The sequence below is a fragment of the Octodon degus genome, unplaced genomic scaffold (assembly GCF_000260255.1).
Source record: "Octodon degus isolate 3935 unplaced genomic scaffold, OctDeg1.0 scaffold00081, whole genome shotgun sequence".
NCBI lineage: Eukaryota > Metazoa > Chordata > Mammalia > Rodentia > Octodontidae > Octodon > Octodon degus.
This window is the reverse complement of record NW_004524657.1, coordinates 5,160,854-5,170,406: the sequence shown is the minus strand read 5'-3', so window position 1 is coordinate 5,170,406 and position 9,553 is coordinate 5,160,854.

Sequence of the window (9,553 nt, the reverse complement as noted above, 5' to 3'; positions counted from 1 at the left end):
AGGACAAATATTGTTGGGGAGAACTTGAATTACAATAGCCATTATGGAAACTACTGTGGAATTCTCTCAAAAAAATTAAAACTAAGTCTACCCTAATCTGCAGTAATGCTGTTGCAGGCGGCTGAATTAGATAGAAATATTATAGGCATCGGGCAGGGCCAGGCCCTCAAGGAGACAAGATGGAAGGCAAGGTGACTTTACAACTTGGAAGAGACAGACACTCCCAATGGGCCAGACCTGAAGACCAAAGAGGAAACAAGTACAGCTACATACTTCCCTAGGGATGGGCATCAGTGATTGATATTCTAAATAAGTATCAATCACCTTGAAAGAGCAAAATGGGCACTAACCCAACCTCCAACAGGAAGAGACCCTGTCCCGTATTCATGCCAGCTTTCTTCCTCATTTGATACAGGATTTAATCAAGTTTACCTGAGCAATGGTGCTTGTAATCTCATTGGCTGACCCTAGTCTTGTCCCACCTCACGCCCACCTAAGCAAGTTCCCAGGTTCTCCACCACCTTAGATCCACCTCACCATATGGTTTTACTCTATAAAATCCCTGGAAGAGACAGCTTCCTGGGGACCACCTGCTCGGGGGCCCCCTTCTGTCCTTCTCTTGGACAGAAGCTTTCTTTCTCCCAATAAATATATTCTACTCATAACCTCTGTTTGTTCCTAAAATTCATTCTTCAGTTTTAGAGAACACGAATTTGTTCCAGGTACTTTTCAGGTCGCAAGTTTCATTTTTCCCCTTTATCATCCACCTGAGATCAGTTTTTTCCCCTGTGTCAATTCCACTACCAGGCACATATGCAAAGGGAATAAGGGAAGTATGTCAAGGAGATAGCTAGCTGCATTTACATGTTCATTACAATATAATTCACAATAGCTAAGATTTGAATCAATTCATGTCAATCATATCATATCATATCATATCATATCATATCATAACAACATAAGGGTCGACCTGTATAGTTATCAGTATCAATATTTCTATATCTATTTATTGTGATATTTAACTTCTAAAAGGAAGTAAATTTGTCATTTGCAACAACAGGATTAGATGCAGAGAATTTTTTTGTTTGTTTGTTTTTGTTTTAAATTTGGTACAAGTTCTCACTATGCATCTTAGACTCATAGTGATCCTCCTGTCTCAACCTCTCCAATGCTGGGATTACAGGCACGTGCCACCATGCCAGGTTTTGGTGGCTTACATAGTATGCTCAAGGTTCCAGGGCCAGCACAGCATATGGTACCAGGAACCTGGGTCCTTGTGCTTGCCAGGCAGGTACTTAGACACCGAGCTATCTCCCCAGCCCACGAATATTACGTTAACGGAAATAAGTAAGGCATAAAATGACTACTACATAATCTTCTTCCTTATGTGTATGCTATAGTTTGAACAATGTTCTCCAAAGGTCTTTGTTAAAGGGCTGGCCCTCAGAATGGCAGTATGGGAGGCGCTATGGACCTTAAAGAAGTGGCACCTATTGTGACCTTCTTAAGCCCTTAATAGTATGTGGTCAAAGTGAGTTTTGGGACCTCAGTCTGTTTCCTGGCTCCTGATGCAGGCAGTTTGTTCCAGCAGGTATTTCTTGCTTTCGCTCTTGGGTGCCCTCAACAGATCCCCAAAAAGAAAGGGTCACCCAGTTTGGATTGAAATCTCCAGAGCCATAAGCTAAATCAATCATTCCTCTGCATAACTTCATTGCATCAGGTGTTTTGTTGCAGTGATAGGAAGTTGCTGGTCTAACGAGAGATCCAAATAGTCAGAAACACAAAAGTGGAGACTAGAGTAGTATGTATGAGAGATGGGGAGGGAAGTTTCAGGGAGACACTAGCCAAATGATGCTGAATGTCAGACCTAAGTCAGAGGGTTCGGGAAGTGTTCTATAAAGCAAGGTGACTACAGTTAGCAATGTATCATATACTTGAAAATTGCTAAAAACAACTAAATAGTGTCTCTACAAAAAAGACATGTATGGATTAATAAATATTTTAATTAGCTTATCTAATTTTATACAATGCATATATATATATATTTTGATGCATATATATTTGAAAACATGCTGTATATCATAAACCTATATACTTGTCAAATAAAAAAGATTAAATATCAACTCTCAAACCAAGTGAAACATATTTTTGCAAATTTTCTGGTTTATAAAAGATAGTGAAGGGCTGGGAGATGGCTCAGTGGTTTAAGAGCCTGTATGGCAAGCTCAAGGACTGGAGTTCGATCCCCAGGACCGCATGCTGCTCGGGCCTCACAATCCCAGGTGCCCAGTTCTGGTGCAGAAACCAGGTGTGGTAGTGCATGCCTGTAATCCCAGCACTGGGGGTGCTGAGACAGGAGGGTCACTATGAGTCTGAGCTGCACAGTGGGACCCTGTACCGAATATATAAGTTAATAAAATTTTGTAAAAAATGAAAGTAATGATGCTATGCCGGCCCTGCCCCTGCAGCGTACTGAGACTGCTACTGAGACTGGGCATGGTGGCACATACCTGTGATCCCAGCACTTGGGAGTTTGTAAACAGGTGGATCACTACGAGTCTGATCTATGTAGTGAGAGTAGTGAGACCTCATAGTCCCTGTACTAAATACATTTAAAAAAAAAAAATGAGGGTCGGCCTGACAGCTCAGTGGACTAAAGCACCTGCTTAGGCAGCACACTGTGGCCAGGTTCAATCCCCATCGTGCTGAGCCAGCCCTGCCCATGGGATGCACTGAGATGGTGATTGAGCCTGGGTGTGGTGGCACGTGCCTGTAATCTCAGCATTTGGGATGCTGAAAACAGGAGAATCCCTGCAAGTCTGATCTCCGTAGTGAGACCCTGTCCACCCTGTAGACCCTGTACTAAATTAAAAAAAAAAAAAAAAGAATGAATTAATTTCCTCTTTTTATTATTTTTCCTATATATTGTTCCTTGTATCCTGTTTTAAAGTTGCTTATTCAACTTTTATCAGGTTTGGTGTTTTTTTTTTGTTTGTTTGTTTTTGTTTTTGATCCTTTTAAGACAGTGTCTTTCTATGCAGTTCAGGCTGGCCTTGAGTTCACTTTGTAGCCCAGGCTGGTCTCGAGCTCACAAGGATCCTCCTGCCTCAGCTCCCCAGTGCTGGATTTCAGGTGCGCATCACCATACCCAGCTTCTCAGTACGTTTGAAGTACATAATGAGCACAGTTATCATAGGGAGTTGGTACATAACATGCCTCAGTTCTTTTTTTTTTTTTTTTGTAGTCTCCTAGGCTTCAATCTCCTGGTTCTTGTGCCTTCCATCTCCTGGTTCCTTTCCCATTTGCAAACCTCTGTCATCATTCTTTTTCAGTTCTTTTTTAAAAAAAACCCATTCCCTCCCTCCATCTCTTGCTCCCTTCTCAATTTATATTTCCCTGCTTCCTATTATCTATCTTTTATCTTGCTCATTTATACCTGGCATTTCTGATATAAGAAAATATCCTGTCTTGTGTATCTCACTTATTTCACTTAATAGGGTGGTCTCAAGGTGCATCTGTTTACCCACAAGTGGCTCAAGAATACCACTCTTTCTTTCTTTCTTCCTTTTTTTTTGGTTCTGGGGATTGAACTCATGACCTTGTGCTTGCCAGGCAGGTGCTTACTCTACTGATCTCTCTCTCCAGCCTCTACATTTTCTTTATCTGTTCACCTGTTGATGGCGAAACCATGCCTATCCCATTTCTTAAGATGAGATTAAAAATTCTATAAAATGTTGGAGGAAGGGTCAGTCTATATTTGCTATTTGGCTTTTAACTTCATCCTATATATTTAGATAAGACAATTATTAGAAGATAAAAGGAAATTTTATTTAATGTTTGTGTTAGAGACTAAGGAGTTAAGATTCCTGTGTACATTATGGCAATCAGATTATAAGGAATTTATAGGCAAAAATAATAATTCACAGCAGATAATAGAATCTGATTAATCTAATTTAAATATTCAATTCTGGGAAAAATCCTCATGACTCTGGGGCAGGAGGAAGAAAGTTTAGTTGTGTTATGAAAATGATTTTACCTGTAGTAGTAATAACAATCTGCTTTGCTGCTAAGTAATGATAAAATCTGACAGCACTTATTTCCCAACAATACCATACCAGTTATCAAGAAATTACTGGATTCTTTTTGCGTGCCCTGGTCTTTAGATCACTCTGATACAGCACGACTCTAGCTGAAGCTGAACTTCCAAGCTCAGGGGCTTTCGCTAAGGTCGGAGAGTGAATGAAGAGAAAGCCTCAGGCCTCCGTCTCCAAATCACGGTTCTCGTCACAGCATTTTCCAAGTCCTCGCTCCAGGCCCCTGCCCAAGCAGGATGTGCTAATGCTCTAGCTGCCTTTTAGAGAGTCACATCAGAGCTCTAGATGTGCCAAGACAGACATTTGCTAATTCACTTTGCTTTTAGAAGCCTTCTAAACATCAACATTCATTTTTAAAAGAAAAGTTTAAGAATTTCATTTAGTCATTTACCCTGTGAAATAAATGGGAATTTTCTTAACTGAAGAACCTGTAAACAGTGTTAGGAATTTCACAGAAACAAAAACAAAAACAATACAAACTCTTACAAGCAGATACTGTACTAAACAGAAATTCATCTGCTGATCTATGTGCCTTACAGTGGACTATATGATACGCTCTCACATTTACAATAAATCCAACTGTCACAAACAGAGAAGAGATAACTGTACTTGTTTTTTATTTCATATCTCCAAAAAAGTTTGTGCTTCGTAGGAAGATGCTCCTTATTTATGAGAGGACGATCCCTTATATGCATCATAGTGGAAGAGAACCCCAGAGCTCGGATGCACCTCCCTTCCTTACTTCAGGAAGGATTCAGATCCTATGAGCGAATGAGACTGGCTAGAAGTCACTGGCAGAAGTGACTTCGCATTAGGGACTTCCGTTCCCTGAGGTCCTCTGCTGCTCTACCAAGTATTTTTGACTTAAGAGAAAGTATCATTAATAGGAATTCATGGAGGAAGGAAGGAAATAAACATCCTTTAAGGAAATATTTTGCTGCAACACTCAGTAACACCAACTTTAGGATGATATGGCCTAAACTGTAAATTTATATTTCTTTATTCTCCATTTTCTAACCAGAACTTGAAGCCGTTGGCCAGAGTCAGAGGCAGGCAGACAGGGCGTCTAATGGCAGAGTGGAAACCAGTTCTTTTTTTTTACTTTGGAAGTAGCACAGCTGTGTAGTATTACAGACTCATACCTTTTTGTGGCTTTTCTATTCAGATATGTAGTTGAGATGTATTAATTTTTGGCTTTTTTTTCCTTAAAATCATTTTGTAAATTTTAAAGTAAGTTAGAAAAGTGGAAGTAAAAGTTCCTGAATAAAGTTTGTTATAAATACTCTTAGGCTTTTTTGTAAGTCTCCTGATTTCGTCAAAATTAAATTGTTCTGTTTTTATAAAATGAAGTGGCGAATCGCCTACCAATGCGCTGGCAACATCTTAGGGCTTCGGAAGAACAAACATGCTATAGCAGTAAATGTCAGATTTATCAACAAGTTTTCACTTCTAAAAAGTTTGAATCTATTTAAAACCTTGCCAAAATATTATGTATGTTTACTTCAATGCATTTTCCCTTTTAATATTATTTGGAAAATTTAGCCATTATAATATTTTTATTTTGTTTCTATTAAAAAGACAAGCAAAAATTCAGATATGGAATAATTTTATTCCAGTATGAAGTTAATGAATTTTGCTAATTTATGAGTAGAAATTATATAATATACATATCGTATTAAGAAAAAGGAAAAAAATCCATACTCTTTACCATTTGTGGATCAGAAGACATCACAATATATTCTAGTTTACAGTTCTTCCTTCCTTCCATCAAGTGTGTTGCTTTATCCTTTTCCTTTCTGTGTTGTGTGACTAGTTTGTTGCTAGTTAATTTCCTGAAACATGAAGCCCCCGAAGACTTACTAGCGTACCTACAGAACGGAGGCATCGGCTCACTGCTGCTTTCTGAGGGCATAAATCTGATTTAAAAATAACATCAAAGCCCGGAGGCGGATAAATGGCTAAGTACATGGGACCTCTAAATCTTGCACGTACTCTTACACTCGCTACTCCATTGGAGTTAAGGAAAGCCTGCTGCCCAGATGCTTATTTGACGGTTAGTTACCAGATTATAAATTCTTTTTAACAAAAGAATTTTAAAACAAAACAAAAATAAATGTTAAGAAAATTTAGTCCAACATGGTCCTTAAATTAGAAGTCCTCTTACTGGATCCAGGTGAAGAGAAAGAGGTAGTAAGCAATGAAGAAAACGTGGTGCAGACAGGCTGAAGACCCCGCCTTCCTACAAGCCCAGGGAACGTCGCTACCTCCTCCTGGTGGGCACCGAGAGCTACTGCTACCTGCCGGCCAGACCATTTACCTTTTTTTCCCCCCCTTGGAGAGCCCTCTTGTGCTTTCAGAGAAGTCACTGGCACTGGGAACTGTAAATCTTACCTTTTTAGTTGCTAGGATCTCTTTTATAGCCCTTTTCAGGAGGTGGAATTCATTACAAGTGAGACCACGTGGCTGTCGGTGTCAGGCCCACGTGTACAACTGAATGTCCCACCCCTCATTCTTCCACAATCTCACTGTCATGCCTTACTCAGGAGGTGAAATCCTCCAGTGGATGGCAAATGATGGCACTTGTAGAAATAGTACTATAGATGATGAGACAGGAAGTGACTCTAAAGACTGGGTAGTGAATCTTTTTGAAAAGTATATGGGCCCATTGTTTTTTAGCAAGGAAGAATGCTTATCATGGGGAATTGCAGGGACTGTGTGAGGTTTTTAGAAACTTTTTTAAGTGTTTGGTCTTTTACTGGGAACATACGGGAGGTCTTAGGGAAGTGGGACTTTTCTCAAAACTTCATGTTATCAGAAAGGAAGAGGGGCCAGTGAGATCAGCTGACTAAGCGCCTGTGTAGGCACATGCAGGGACTGGGACTAGACTCCTTGTACCACATGCTGTGACGACTCTGCCCCCCCCCCCCCCCCGGGCATGCTGCGCTGCCCACTGAGTCTGGGCATGGTGGTGCACACCTGTAATCCCAGCACTGGGGAGGCTGAAATCCCCGCTGGAGGAGGATCTCTATGAGTCTTTCTGCATAGTGTAACGATGTATCAAATACTTAAAAAGAAAGAAAGAAAGAAAGAAAGAAAGAAAGAAAGAAAGAAAGAAAGAAGAAAGAGAAAAAAGTAAGGGCATACTGTAATCAGCTATCTTTTTAAAAAGTTACTTAGGTTATACATTTAAAATTTTATTTTAAATTTACACATATTTGTATTCATTACTGAGTTTTATATTACAATTTGATATATGTATACAATGTGTAATGATCAAATCAGGGTAGTTTTGTTGTCTCCAATAGTGTCATTTCTATGGCATGGAAGCCTTCTAACTCTTCTTGGTATTTTAAAATATCACTAAATTTTGCAGGCCACACTTTTCTTACTGTGCTATATATAGACCATCAGAACTACTTTCCCTTTAGCTGTACTTTGGTATCTATTACCCAGCCTCTGTCTTCCTTTCTCTTTCTCTTCTTAACTGAGACCCCCACCTCTGTGTGATCAACATGTTCAGTTTCCATGTGAGTCAGAACCTGTGCTATTTATTTCATTGTGCCTACTTTATTTAGTGTAGTGGAACGTGTCTCATTTCCATTCCTATTGCCATTTTTGTGGCTGAATGAGAGCCCGTTCTATATATGTGCTACATTTGCACAGTATGCTCATTGATTACTAGAGACCTCAGTGGAGTCCATACCTTGGCTGCTTTAAACAGGGCAGCAATAGGTATGGGCTTGCATGTTTCTCTTTCATATAGTGATGAACTTCCTTCGTTATATAGCCAGGATCATATTATGATTACAGAATCATAAGGTAGTTGTATTTTCAGTGTTTTTTGAAAGGTCTGTGCTGTTTTTCAAAACTGCTGTACTAATTTTCATTTCTACCTACAGTGTCTAAAGATTCCCTGTCCTCTGTCTTTTTGGTAAATACCATTCAAGAGGAGAGAGGATATCTCATTGTGCTTGGATTTGCATTTCCTTAATAAGTAGTGAAGTTGAGCAGTTCTTATGTTTTCCCGGAACAATAAGCAGACTAAAATGAGGATAATGTTGTAATTGATACAGTCATTTGATTTTAGCCAGGAGCAGAGATATTTGGTACTTTTAGGACTGCACTGTGATCTCATTTGGCTTGGCACTTAAGCATAATTATCAAGTTGTCATGTCTTTTTTCACTTTGTTATGGTCTCCGAGTGACCTTTTCTGGTGTAGTATTCTGTGCAGTTATCCTCCCTGATAGCAGAGCAATGTGGCCTCCCTGTGAGAGCTGGAACAACTCTAATTATATAGTTCTTGCTGGAAGTACGTACCTGTTCCTGTAAATCCAGATAAATCTTGCAACTTTTCTTTATGTTTAAAATTATAGACAAATGAAAACTTACAGAAAAGAGCATGAAAATATGAAATGTTAGAAGGAAGTGAAAGCCCCTTAGACTGATGGGTGGAGGTATGACTGTTTCAGTACTTAAGCTAAACATAGCTACACTGTACCTCAGATAATTTACTCCTGGGAATATAGCTGATAGAAATGAGAACATATGCTCACAGAAAAACAAAGAAAAAGAAGAAAAGAGAAGAAAAGAGAAGAAAAGAGAAAGAAAGCAGAGAGAGAAAGAGAAAAAGAAAAAGAAAGGACAAGTGTATTTACACCGGCTGTGGTAGTGAGGCTGGTGATGTGTCCGCCTGATTGCCTTGGGATCTGCCCTGGGGACTGGAGCAGCGCCTTGCTGCGTGTGTCTAGCTGCAGCACAGGGGCGTAGCCTCGCATATATATGTCTGGCATTTCACCCTTTCTTTTCTGACACTTCTCCTTCTACTTCCTGCTGGCCATGAACTAAGTGCCTTTGCTCTGCCATCCCCTTTCTGCTGTGGTATTTCTGCTTTCAGCCAGCTGATTATGGACTGAAGGCTCAAAAACCAAAGTAAAAGTCTCCTCCTTTAATTGGTGGGTGTTGGGTATGCAGAATGAGTAAGTATGTGGTGATGCTCTCATAGAGTGGAGGATGTTAGGCAAGAGTGGGAAAAAACATGTAGATGCATGTGCGTACATGACAACATAGGATTAGTGTGGTGTATGCCAGTGGGGTTCCACATAATGCTTTGGTAATCCATATACTGTATGATATTTAAATCAGGTGAAATATATCTTTTTATCATCTCGTTATGGTGAAAATGTTAAAAATCTTTTTATTATTCCTTTCTTGAAAGCAAAAATAGTACATTTGTGCCACCTCTAGTCAACCCACTGTATCATAACATACTGGAACCACTTGCTCCCATCCAACTGTAATTTAATAGCTATTGATCAATCTTTCCTCAACCCTCCTACACTTACTCTCTCTAGCGCCTGTTAGCCACTGTTCTAAACTCAACATCTATGATATCAAATTGGTTTGAATCTACATATGAATGAGATTATACAGTACTTGACTGGATCATTGTTGCAAATGA